The 14,569-nt window shown below is 24.9% G+C and overlaps 2 long non-coding RNA genes across 2 annotated transcripts; both read left to right on the forward strand.

Annotated features, from left to right (window-relative positions):
• The first annotated feature begins 6,739 nt into the window (after window positions 1-6,739).
• Window positions 6,740-9,911, forward strand: LOC132927952 (uncharacterized). The gene is made up of 3 exons (XR_009661911.1): window positions 6,740-6,850; window positions 6,911-7,041; window positions 9,660-9,911. It is a non-coding gene; the product is annotated as an uncharacterized LOC132927952 (long non-coding RNA).
• A 354-nt stretch (window positions 9,912-10,265) lies between these two features.
• LOC132926957 (uncharacterized) lies at window positions 10,266-13,700 on the forward strand. Its single transcript, XR_009661584.1, has 4 exons — window positions 10,266-10,454; window positions 10,515-10,645; window positions 12,712-12,867; window positions 13,567-13,700. It is a non-coding gene; the product is annotated as an uncharacterized LOC132926957 (long non-coding RNA).
• Window positions 13,701-14,569: the final 869 nt, after the last annotated feature.

Raw genomic sequence — 14,569 nt, forward strand, 5'->3', positions numbered from 1 at the left:
ACAAATGTATATAGTTTTTTAATCTATATTATTTTATATCTAAATAACTGCCTATAAGTTATATGTGTATTATTTTGTACTAAAATCCCAATTCTAATTATTACTATATACTATTATTATACTATTTTTATAGTCATGAATGTCGTTGAACTTAAATAAAAAAATAACAATATAAACATTATAAACTTTTTAATATTATAAAATAGTAATTCTATCACCATTTTCTACTATACTATAAAGTACAAAATTGAACAGCCAACAATTACAAAATCACAGGTTATCAACCAATATCTGACTACAACTTTATAAGATAAATAATTATCTTGTTAGTATATATGTTAAGTTGTTTCAGATGTGCTAATAGGTAATAAACCTTAAATAAGTAATGGTAATCGGTCAAAAAATCCGGGGACAAAAAGTCCGAAAATACAAAATATTTTATATAATTAATATTTATTTTAAAAATGTATAAATGTTTATAGACATTATATATTATTATATTTATTACAACATATTAGAACAACAATATCAAAATGTATTTGTAACTAAATACATTGTATAACAAACAATGAATTTTATTTTATTTATAAACATGTCAATTTAAACAAAATTAAAAAAAAAATAGTATATCATAATTATTAATTATAATAAAAATATATAAATTTGTCATTATAATAGGTACCTAACTAGTAACTATGCTACTATATAGTGAATTTCCGTTATATTTTTGTTAGTTATACGAAATTATAATAATATGTGTTGTACAGTATTTTTAAATTTTCAAAATAAATATTAATTAGGTATATAAAATATTTTGTATTTTCGGAATTTTTGTCCGACACATTAAAATTATAAAAATGTGCTCGGACTTTTTGTCTTATATAATAAAACGTGAAAAATAGTTCGTTTACTATATAAAGAAATATAAAGAATGCGTTGCGGTTGCATAGAAAAAAGCTCTATGTCGTAAGGTTTATGTGCATTGTGCGCCGTGATGCGGTCGATTATATTAATTATTATTATTATTTCAACTACTGTGATTTTTCGAATATTTTCCACTTTTCGTAAGATTTTAATTGGGAAAGAGTTTTTCCAACCAGTTCTTTTCATATTCGCGTGATGTGCGTCTTTTGAAAGCCGCACGTGTACAGCTTTTTATACCGTTTGCGTTTGTAGCGATCGCGATCGCGGTAACGAGTACGACTGCCGACGACGATCCTCCGGACGTTTTTCTTCTCTTTTTATTTTCTCACATAGGATCGCAAACGCTGATCGATGTACGAGATATTTATCCTATATTTTTGCTTAAATTTGCACGCATACCTACTATATTAAGTAGAGCACTGATGTTTGATTTGAAGCCCATTTATCCATTATATCGTATTTATATTGTTCTGTTGCTCTCGGTAGCTTTAACGGGTTGTGCTGTATATCATATAAATATAAGTGTTTCTCGACGAAGTTTATGTCGCAAAGTACTGTATTCGTGTAGTTGAGTGTATGACAATAATATTTTATATTTTTGTACACCAAATAATGCAAATGTTATTATTTATAAATAATAATTAGACTTCTGAAGTGTATAGTTATCCAACACTCAACTAATAAAAATCAATATATATAAACGTTATAATGTATTTTTGTTAATAATATGCACTATTAAACAATTAATAGTATTCATTAGCTACCACGTGTTTGTAAAACTTTGCTCAAGAGTACCTAAATAAATTATTTAATAATTAATAACCATTAATGAGTTTTAATTTATGGCCTGAATTGTTTATAATATATTATATATTTTTTTATAATATCTTATTATTCTAATAAATTGTACTGTACTATTTAATGTTATAGGGGAAACCCGTATATTTTGTAATAATAAATATTTAATATTTGAGTATAATTCTACGGGTTTTAAATTTAAATAATTATATTCTTATATTGTTGAATAAATAGGTACCTACCTAATGAGAAACAATATATGTATTAATAGTTAAAATATGTATTAAAATTATACAGATCATGTTTGAGAATAAATATTTAAATCTTTGAATGAATTTGGTACATTCAATTTAGTATATAAATATAAAATATATTAGTCATATTATGAAATATGTATGTAATACATATGTCAGTCCATCATTTTCAGTTGATGCAAACGGTCGTCGATCGTCTGTGTTGTTCTCTTATCTATATTTCGTACTAGTGATTTATTAATTAATTAAATTATGTTGGTGTGCTCCGTTTGTAATGAAGATGTATTCGATAATGAAGATATCAAATGCAGTAAATGTAAAATGTTTTTTCATTTTGCATGCGCCGGTTTTAGAGAAGTCAATTTCAGGAAAATGAGTGCTTCAAACAAAATGAAATGGTTTTGTGTAAATTGTAAAGATTTTAATTCTGAATCAGGTGCTGTAGTAAATCAAGTAAAAAACTGTTCACATTCTGATAAAATATTATCGGATCTGAAAGATTCGGTTAACTTCTTGAGTGAGAAATTTGACGATTTTAAATCGCAATTGAGTGATATTATCAAGTCGATTAATGATGTTAGATTAGAAAATAAACAGCTAAAAGAACAAAATCAAAAGTTAATAAATGAAATGAGTGTGGTCAATAAAAAAATTAATTTTGTGGAACAAAAAATATTTGAAAATCATATTGAAATAGTCGGTGTTCCAGAACAAGTAAATGAAGATTGTTGCAAAATAGTTGAAGAAATGTCATTGGCATTAGGAGAAGCTGTATCAGTTACATCTGCATATCGCTACCGGTCCAAAGTGCCAAATAAAATTGGAAAAATTGTTGCTGTCTTAAGCAGCTATAAAAATAAAAAATCGTTGATGGAGATGTCAAGAAAGAAAAAACTTAAAGCAAAAAATGTCAATGCAAACTGGAATGATGAAGGTATATACATAAACAACTATTTAACACAAGCAAATAATAATTTATTTTACAAAACTAGATTGTTTGCAAAGGCTCATAATTATAAATATGTGTGGTTCAGAGATAGTAAATTATTCTTAAGAAAAGATGAAAATAATAAAGTCATTCTCATAGAAGACGAAAATAGTTTAAAAATATTATACAATAATTGATCTCTGTACCTTTAAATTGTATTCATTTTTTTTTTGTTAGATAATGCATGTTGTAGATACTGTTGAAAAAAACCTGTTATATAATACTAATTATTTCCTTACAATATCTGAATTTATGAAAAAATATAATATTTGTAATAATCTATCAATTACAATAATATGTGTTAATATTAGGAGCATAAATGCTAATTTAGATGAGTTACTACTATTTTTGCAAAATGATTCAGATTTCCATTTAGACGTAATTGTGTTAACGGAAACCTGGCACGATCCTAAAAATTGTATTTATTCTTTACCTGGGTATAAAACATTATACTCTACCACGAAAAGAAACCAGAATGATGGCATAATTGTCTTTGCAAAACAACATTTAGATATTGATTTTCATGAATTCAATTTTTGTGAAGCAAATATTATTAAGTTAATTATCAATAATATTGTTGTACCGTTAAATCTAATATGTATATACAGGTCACCCTCGGATATAATTAATGAATTTTTGACTCGTTTAGAAGCTATATTAATGTCAGATAAAGACATTGTTGATAGCACTATGACTATCTTATTAGGTGATATTAACATAAATATAATAGGTAATGATAATGTTGAGAATAATTACCTTGACTTATTATCATCTAATGGTTTTAGTTCTCTTATTAACGTATATACGAGAATTCCTGCAGGTATTAGTAAAAACTCTTGTATCGATCATATATTTGTCAAATCAAATAAAAAAAAAAATGCCTTGATAACATTGAAGCTGGTGTACTTCAAACCGTTTTTTCAGATCATTATTCTACCATTATATCTATTCCAAATGTAATTAAAGAGAAAAATAAATCAACCACATTTGAGTTTATTAATTTTAAAAAGCTAATTGATACTTTTAATAATGTTAAATGGACGGATTTATATAGTATTTGTGATGTAAATGAGGCAATGGATTTAGTATATACACGTATTTTTGATGCTATAAATATTTCAAAGAGTCTTAGAAAACTTAATTCTAAAACTAATCGTTTAAAAAATTGGATGACATCAGGTTTGTTATGCTCGGTGCGTAAAAAACAAGAATTATCTTTAAAAACAAAAAAACATCCAAACAATATTAAATTAATTCAGTACTTTAAAAAGTACAGAAATAAACTAAACTATGTTATTAAAATGGCAAAAATAAATTATTACAATGACCAATTTCAGCGTGTTTCTGGAGACCCTAAAAACACATGGAAATTAATAAAAAATCTAACTAATAAACCAAATACTGATAATGATATCATAAAACGCCTTAACTATAACGGGAACATTATTGATGCACAAAAAGAACCTTTAACTGCGTCCAATCATTTAAATATGTTTTTTTCCACTATTGGACAAAATCTAGCAAATAAAATAGATAAATGTTTTGATGAAGTTTCTGATGAGCGTACACCAGTGATCAATTTCAACAATTTTTTCTCGGTAAAAATACACTCGATGGAAATCATGAATATAATAAATCATTTTAAAGACGATGTGGCCTGTGGTTTTGATAAAATTAATGTCAAAATTTTAAAAAACTTAGCACCGTATATAATAAATCCTTTAACACACATATTCAATTTAAGTCTGAGACTTGGTATTTTTCCAGATAAATTAAAAGTAGCAATAATTAAACCTCTACATAAAGGTGGTGATAAAGAAAATATGAACAATTACCGACCAATCTCTATGTTGAGTAGTTTTTCAAAAATTTTTGAAAAAATTATCAAAGCTCGTTTGATAGATTATCTGGAAAATAACAGTCTTCTTTCTAAAAATCAATATGGTTTCAGACCTAGGAGAAGTACCGAAGATGCTTTATATGCTGTCACAACATTTATTTCTAAAGCACTCGATAAAGGTGATAAAGCATTAGGTATATTTCTAGATTTAGCGAAAGCTTTCGATACTGTAGATCATAGTTTATTAATTAAAGTTTTCAGTAGTTATGGTATAAATGGTATTTGTTTAAACTGGTTCAAAAGCTATCTAAATAAGAGGAAACAAATTACAAATATGAATGGAGTTTTGGGACAGGTAAATGAAGTTATGTATGGTGTACCTCAAGGTAGTATTCTAGGTCCAATTTTGTTTATTATGTACATTAATAGTCTATGTGATATGAGAGTTGATGGAAAAATAGTTGTATATGCGGATGATACATGTCTGTTATTATCAAGTAGTAATTGGGAAACTCTTAGACAAAAAACGGAATTAAATTTCAAGAAAATAATAAAGTGGTTAAATATTAAAAAACTTTCTTTAAATTTCAACAAAACAATGTTCATGGTTTTTTCAATAAATTATACTTTACCACCGTTTGAAGAAATTACTTTACATGACTGTTCAATTGTATCAAACTGTAACTGCCCGAAAATCAATATAGTAAAAAGAATTAAATATTTAGGACTAATATTCGATTGTAACCTCAAATGGAATATTCACATCAATAGTTTAATAGTAAAATTGCGATCGTTAATGTTCAAATTTCATATATTAAAACATATAACATCATCTCATACATTGAGAATAGTTTATCTTTCTCTATACCAATCTATATTGCAATATGGCATGGTAATTTGGGGAGGTGCATCCATAAATGTTCTTAAGCCATTAAGGGTTCAGCAAAATAGTTTAATTCGTATATGTCTGAAAAAGGACAATCTTATTGGGTCTACCTCGTTAAACTATATAGAGTTTAATGTGCTTCCGCTTGAATTACTTTACAAAAAATCCGCAATCATGTTTGTACATAAAAAATCAGACTTTTTCTTTATTAAACAGAATGACAAGCCTTTGGGGGAAGATAGACTATGTAATATTAAAGTCTTATTTACTAATACGAGTTTTGGTCAAAAATTTATTAATTATATGGGTCCTGTCATTTTTAACGCCTTGCCAATTGATGTGAAAAAAAATATTTTTAATGATCAAATTAACATAAAAAAATGTATAAACAACATTTTATCTAGTGAACTAAGGAAATGTCTATTATAAGAAAATTGTATATTTTAGTATCTCTTAATTATTTTAATTATTTTACAATGTTGGTTATTATTTGTTAAATTAAGTAATTAATTAAATCATATATATATGTACTGTTACTCCCTACACCACCACAAGCCTAGCTTAAAGGTGTAGGTAATTTTTATTATTTTCTTTAAATACTTTGTTTGTATTGTGTTTTCAAATAATAAAAAAAAAAAAAAGAAAAAAAAAAAAAAAAAAAAAAAAAATTTTCAATTTCCATTCGCATTTTATCGGTCACCCAGAAGTCCAAAAAAAATGTATCACATTCACATAAGTGAAAATAAGTTTTATTCGATAATTAATTGATATTATTATGTTCAAATCAGTATTATTTTTGAGGTAAGGTTATGTCATAGTCTATAAAAAAACAGCAATATTAAGTTATTGTACAAGTGTATTCTTTATAAACACTTATTTTACATTCAAATGCAACAAAACATTCTAGTAGATATGTACGATCTTTTTTGTCTTATCAAAATTATTATATCTTATCATCTGTTATATATTTATATTTCATATCTTTATGCATTTTAACATTCGTATTAGTATTTAAATTTCAACTGCAAAGTGGTTTCACAAATGTTGTAATAAGAATGAAGTTTATATGTTAGTTTTTGTTTGATTATTTCCATTTCTGAATTGCTCAGTGTTTTCCCGTACTAGTTGTAATATAAAGATTTTCGTTTCAGTTATGGCATGTATTAGTAACATTTTTTCCTCCGACCATTATACATATTTAACCGACAACATTTTTTCAGATGGTAGTAAGGCAGATCACTTGATGCATGCTGAGACGTGAATTCACATTCCTACCACTTGGCAAGGTATCAACATCCTACAATGAACAATGGACTAGAAGATTCTAATAATAATAATGGCTTTATGCAATGTACGAGTAATAAATATTGAATGTAATTGATAGTCAATTAATCGTAGTATAACATAAAATAAGGGACAAAAAAACATGATCATTATATTCAGAAAATAATTATTATTTACCATCATTAACATTCTTATATTTCATTGAAGCTGATACATCATAAACACTATAAAACATGGTTTTACATAATAATTTACACAATTATTGCTAATTCATAATTTATCAAACTGCTTATAAAACACTCAATTCTCATGTTTGTGTCTTAAAACCTTGACTACTAGATTGTGAAAATGATTTTTATTTACCATTATTAACATTCATATATTTCATTGAAGCTGATACATCATATACACTATAAAACATGGTTTTACATAATAATTTATACAAATATCACAAATTCATATTTTTGACTGCTTATAAAACACTCAATTCTCATGTTAGTGTCTTAAAACCTGGATGAATAGATTTTGAAAATGATTCTCATTTAACATTATTAACATTCATATATTTCATTGAAGCTGATACATCATAAACACTATAAAACATGGTGTTACATAATAATTTACACAATTATTGCTAATTCATAATTTATCAAACTGCTTATAAAACACTCAATTCTCATGTTTGTGTCTTAAAACCTTGACTACTAGATTGTGAAAATGATTTTTATTTACATTATTAACATTCATATATTTCATTGTAGCTGATATATTATAAACACCATAAAACATGGTTTTACATAATAATTTACACAATTATTGCTAATTCATAATTTATCAAACTGCTTATAAAACACTCAATTCCCATGTTTGTGTCTTAAAACCTTGACTACTAGATTGTGAAAATGATTATTATTTACCATTATTAACATTCATATATTTCATTGAAGCTGATACATCATATACACTATAAAACATGGTTTTACATAATAATTTATACAAATATCACAAATTCATATTTTTGACTGCTTATAAAACACTCAATTCTCATGTTAGTGTCTTAAAACCTGGATGAATAGATTTTGAAAATGATTCTCATTTAACATTATTAACATTCATATATTTCATTGAAGCTGATACATCATAAACACTATAAAACATGGTGTTACATAATAATTTACACAATTATTGCTAATTCATAATTTATCAAACTGCTTATAAAACACTCAATTCTCATGTTTGTGTCTTAAAACCTTGACTACTAGATTGTGAAAATGATTTTTATTTACATTATTAACATTCATATATTTCATTGTAGCTGATATATTATAAACACCATAAAACATGGTTTTACATAATAATTTACACAATTATTGCTAATTCATAATTTATCAAACTGCTTATAAAACACTCAATTCTCATGTTTGTGTCTTAAAACCTTGACTACTAGATTGTGAAAATGATTTTTATTTACATTATTAACATTCATATATTTCATTGTAACTGATATATTATAAACACTATAAAACATGGTGTTACATAATAATTTACACAGTTATTGCTAATTCATAATTTATCAAACTGCTTATAAAACACTCAATTCTCATGTTTGTGTCTTAAAACCTTGACTACTAGATTGTGAAAATGATTTTTATTTACCATTATTAACATTCATATATTTAATTGAAGCTGATACATCATAAACACTATAAAACATGGTTTTACATAATAATTTATACAAATATCACAAATTCATATTTTTGACTGCTTATAAAACACTCAATTCTCATGTTAGTGTCTTATAACCTGGATGAATAGATTTTGAAAATGATTCTCATTTAACATTATTAACATTCATATATTTCATTGAAGCTGATACATCATAAACACTATAAAACATGGTGTTACATAATAATTTACACAGTTATTGCTAATTCATAATTTATCAAACTGCTTATAAAACACTCAATTCTCATGTTTGTGTCTTAAAACCTTGACTACTAGATTGTGAAAATGATTTTTATTTACCATTATTAACATTCATATATTTAATTGAAGCTGATACATCATAAACACTATAAAACATGGTTTTACATAATAATTTATACAAATATCACAAATTCATATTTTTGACTGCTTATAAAACACTCAATTCTCATGTTAGTGTCTTAAAACCTGGATGAATAGATTTTGAAAATGATTCTCATTTAACATTATTAACATTCATATATTTCATTGAAGCTGATACATCATAAACACTATAAAACATGGTGTTACATAATAATTTACACAATTATTGCTAATTCATAATTTATCAAACTGCTTATAAAACACTCAATTCTCATGTTTGTGTCTTAAAACCTTGACTACTAGATTGTGAAAATGATTTTTATTTACCATTATTAACATTCATATATTTAATTGAAGCTGATACATCATAAACACTATAAAACATGGTTTTATATAATAATTTATACAAATATTACAAATTTATATTTTTTTTCATATTGAAAATCAAAATCAGCAAGTTTAAGTTATTCTACAAGTATATTTCTTTTATACATTTTTTTTCATTAAAAATCAACACAACACTCTGGTAGATTTTTATTATCTTTTATTGCTCATCAATCATCATTATTATAATTTCTCAAACCATTATATATATTTATATGACTATTTTTTTTTTAGATGGCAGTATAATAGTAGATCACTCAAAGCATGCTGAGACATTAATTAACATTTAAGGAATTTGGGAAAGTTTCAACATCCTACATTGAACATGGACTCGAAGATTTTGAAAATAATAATGATTTTAAGCAATGTAGTTTGTAATGAATATAAAATGTAATTGATAGTAAATTAATAGTAATGTAACAATTGAAATTTGTTAAAAATATGAATATAGTATTGGTAAACAAATTGATCTTTTAATTTTCATTCTTAAAATATGCCTCAGCTTTAAATATATTTTTATTATTACTACGTTTATTTTATAATTAGGATTTCATTAAACCATAAACCAAAGTATTGTAATTTAAACCGTCTAGTTTTAATAGATGTTTTACAGTACTTTTATTCTATAATGATTTGATATTATTATGTTCAAATCAGTATTATTTTTGATGTATGTTTATGTCATAGTCTATTAAAAAACAGCAATTTTAAGTTATTGTACAAGTGTATTCTTTATAAACACTTATTTTACATTCAAATGCAACAAAACATTCTATTAGATATGTACGATCTTTTTTGTCTTATCAAAATTATTATATCTTATCATCTGTTATATATTTATATTTCATATCTATTTCCAGTTTTACATTCGTATTAGTATTTAAGTTTCAACTGCAAAGTGGTTTCACAAATGTTGTAATAAGAATGATGATTGTTTGTTAGTTTTTGTTTGATTATTTCCATTTCTGAATTGCTCAGTGTTTTCCCGTACTAGTTGTAATATAAAGATTTTCGTTTCAGTTATGGCATGTATTAGTAACATTTTTTCCTCCAACCATTATACATATTTAACCGACAACATTTTTTCAGATGGTAGTAAGGCAGATCACTTGATGCATGCTGAGACGTGAATTCACATTCCTACCACTTGGCAAGGTATCAACATCCTACAATGAACAATGGACTAGAAGATTCTAATAATAATTATGGCTTTATGCAATGTACGAGTAATAAATATTGAATGTAATTGATAGTCAATTAATCGTAGTATAACATAAAATAAGGGACAAAAAAACATGATCATTATATTAAGAAAATAATTATAATTTACCATCATTAACATTCTTATATTTCATTGAAGCTGATACATCATAAACACTATAAAACATGGTTTTACATAATAATTTACACAATTATTGCTAATTCATAATTTATCAAACTGCTTATAAAACACTCAATTCTCATGTTTGTGTCTTAAAACCTTGACTACTAGATTGTGAAAATGATTTTTATTTACATTATTAACATTCATATATTTCATTGTAGCTGATATATTATAAACACCATAAAACATGGTTTTACATAATAATTTACACAATTATTGCTAATTCATAATTTATCAAACTGCTTATAAAACACTCAATTCCCATGTTTGTGTCTTAAAACCTTGACTACTAGATTGTGAAAATGATTATTATTTACCATTATTAACATTCATATATTTCATTGAAGCTGATACATCATATACACTATAAAACATGGTTTTACATAATAATTTATACAAATATCACAAATTCATATTTTTGACTGCTTATAAAACACTCAATTCTCATGTTAGTGTCTTAAAACCTGGATGAATAGATTTTGAAAATGATTCTCATTTAACATTATTAACATTCATATATTTCATTGAAGCTGATACATCATAAACACTATAAAACATGGTTTTACATAATAATTTACACAATTATTGCTAATTCATAATTTATCAAACTGCTTATAAAACACTCAATTCTCATGTTTGTGTCTTAAAACCTTGACTACTAGATTGTGAAAATGATTTTTATTTACATTATTAACATTCATATATTTCATTGTAGCTGATATATTATAAACACCATAAAACATGGTTTTACATAATAATTTACACAATTATTGCTAATTCATAATTTATCAAACTGCTTATAAAACACTCAATTCTCATGTTTGTGTCTTAAAACCTTGACTACTAGATTGTGAAAATGATTTTTATTTACATTATTAACATTCATATATTTCATTGTAACTGATATATTATAAACACTATAAAACATGGTGTTACATAATAATTTACACAGTTATTGCTAATTCATAATTTATCAAACTGCTTATAAAACACTCAATTCTCATGTTTGTGTCTTAAAACCTTGACTACTAGATTGTGAAAATGATTTTTATTTACCATTATTAACATTCATATATTTAATTGAAGCTGATACATCATAAACACTATAAAACATGGTTTTACATAATAATTTACACAATTATTGCTAATTCATAATTTATCAAACTGCTTATAAAACACTCAATTCCCATGTTTGTGTCTTAAAACCTTGACTACTAGATTGTGAAAATGATTATTATTTACCATTATTAACATTCATATATTTCATTGAAGCTGATACATCATATACACTATAAAACATGGTTTTACATAATAATTTATACAAATATCACAAATTCATATTTTTGACTGCTTATAAAACACTCAATTCTCATGTTAGTGTCTTAAAACCTGGATGAATAGATTTTGAAAATGATTCTCATTTAACATTATTAACATTCATATATTTCATTGAAGCTGATACATCATAAACACTATAAAACATGGTGTTACATAATAATTTACACAATTATTGCTAATTCATAATTTATCAAATTGCTTATAAAACACTCAATTCTCATGTTTGTGTCTTAAAACCTTGACTACTAGATTGTGAAAATGATTTTTATTTACCATTATTAACATTCATATATTTAATTGAAGCTGATACATCATAAACACTATAAAACATGGTTTTACATAATAATTTATACAAATATCACAAATTTATATTTTTTTTCATATTGAAAATCAAAATCAGCAAGTTTAAGTTATTCTACAAGTATATTTCTTTTATACATTTTTTTTCATTAAAAATCAACACAACACTCTGGAAGATTTTTATTATCTTTTATTGCTCATCAATCATCATTATTATAATTTCTCAAACCATTATATATATTTATATGACTATTTTTTTTTTAGATGGCAGTATAATAGTAGATCACTCAAAGCATGCTGAGACATTAATTAACATTTAAGGAATTTGGGAAAGTTTCAACATCCTACATTGAACATGGACTTGAAGATTTTGAAAATAATAATGATTTTAAGCAATGTAGTTTGTAATGAATATAAAATGTAATTGATAGTAAATTAATAGTAATGTAACAATTGAAATTTGTTAAAAATATGAATATAGTATTGGTAAACAAATTGATCTTTTAATTTTCATTCTTAAAATATGCCTCAGCTTTAAATATATTTTTATTATTACTACGTTTATTTTATAATTAGGATTTCATTAAACCATAAACCAAAGTATTGTAATTTAAACCGTCTAGTTTTAATAGATGTTTTACAGTACTTTTATTCTATAATGATTTGATATTATTATGTTCAAATCAGTATTATTTTTGATGTATGTTTATGTCATAGTCTATTAAAAAACAGCAATTTTAAGTTATTGTACAAGTGTATTCGTTATAAACACTTATTTTACATTCAAATGCAACAAAACATTCTATTAGATATGTACGATCTTTTTTGTCTTATCAAAATTATTATATCTTATCATCTGTTATATATTTATATTTCATATCTATTTCCAGTTTTACATTCGTATTAGTATTTAAGTTTCAACTGCAAAGTGGTTTCACAAATGTTGTAATAAGAATGATGATTGTTTGTTAGTTTTTGTTTGATTATTTCCATTTCTGAATTGCTCAGTGTTTTCCCGTACTAGTTGTAATATAAAGATTTTCGTTTCAGTTATGGCATGTATTAGTAACATTTTTTCCTCCAACCATTATACATATTTAACCGACAACATTTTTTCAGATGGTAGTAAGGCAGATCACTTGATGCATGCTGAGACGTGAATTCACATTCCTACCACTTGGCAAGGTATCAACATCCTACAATGAACAATGGACTAGAAGATTCTAATAATAATTATGGCTTTATGCAATGTACGAGTAATAAATATTGAATGTAATTGATAGTCAATTAATCGTAGTATAACATAAAATAAGGGACAAAAAAACATGATCATTATATTAAGAAAAAAATTATAATTTACCATCATTAACATTCTTATATTTCATTGAAGCTGATACATCATAAACACTATAAAACATGGTTTTACATAATAATTTACACAATTATTGCTAATTCATATTTTTGACTGCTTATAAAACACTCAATTCTCATGTTTGTGTCTTAAAACCTTGACTACTAGATTGTGAAAATGATTTTTATTTACCATTATTAACATTCATATATTTAATTGAAGCTGATACATCATAAACACTATAAAACATGGTTTTACATAATAATTTATACAAATATCACAAATTCATATTTTTGACTGCTTATAAAACACTCAATTCTCATGTTAGTGTCTTAAAACCTGGATGAATAGATTTTGAAAATGATTCTCATTTAACATTATTAACATTCATATATTTCATTGAAGCTGATACATCATAAACACTTAAAACACTATAAAACATGGTGTTACATAATAATTTACACAATTATTGCTAATTCATAATTTATCAAACTGCTTATAAAACACTCAATTCTCATGTTTTGATCCCCATAACCATGTTCATAAGTTGTATGCTTTTGATTTTTCGAAATACCGTTATTAAGGATTTTTAAACGTCGTACTTAGGTCGAACGATTTTTGAAAACCCAAAATTTGAAATAACGAGTTTTTGGAAAAATGAAAAACTGATTCTGGTTTGGAATTACATGTAGAACATTTTAACTTCTGTGATAAATTTTCGTTGGACCACCAGGTGACCTAGGAAAAGCGAATGAAAATTGAAAATTTCGA

Source organism: Rhopalosiphum padi, chromosome 3, assembly GCF_020882245.1.
Source record: "Rhopalosiphum padi isolate XX-2018 chromosome 3, ASM2088224v1, whole genome shotgun sequence".
NCBI lineage: Eukaryota > Metazoa > Arthropoda > Insecta > Hemiptera > Aphididae > Rhopalosiphum > Rhopalosiphum padi.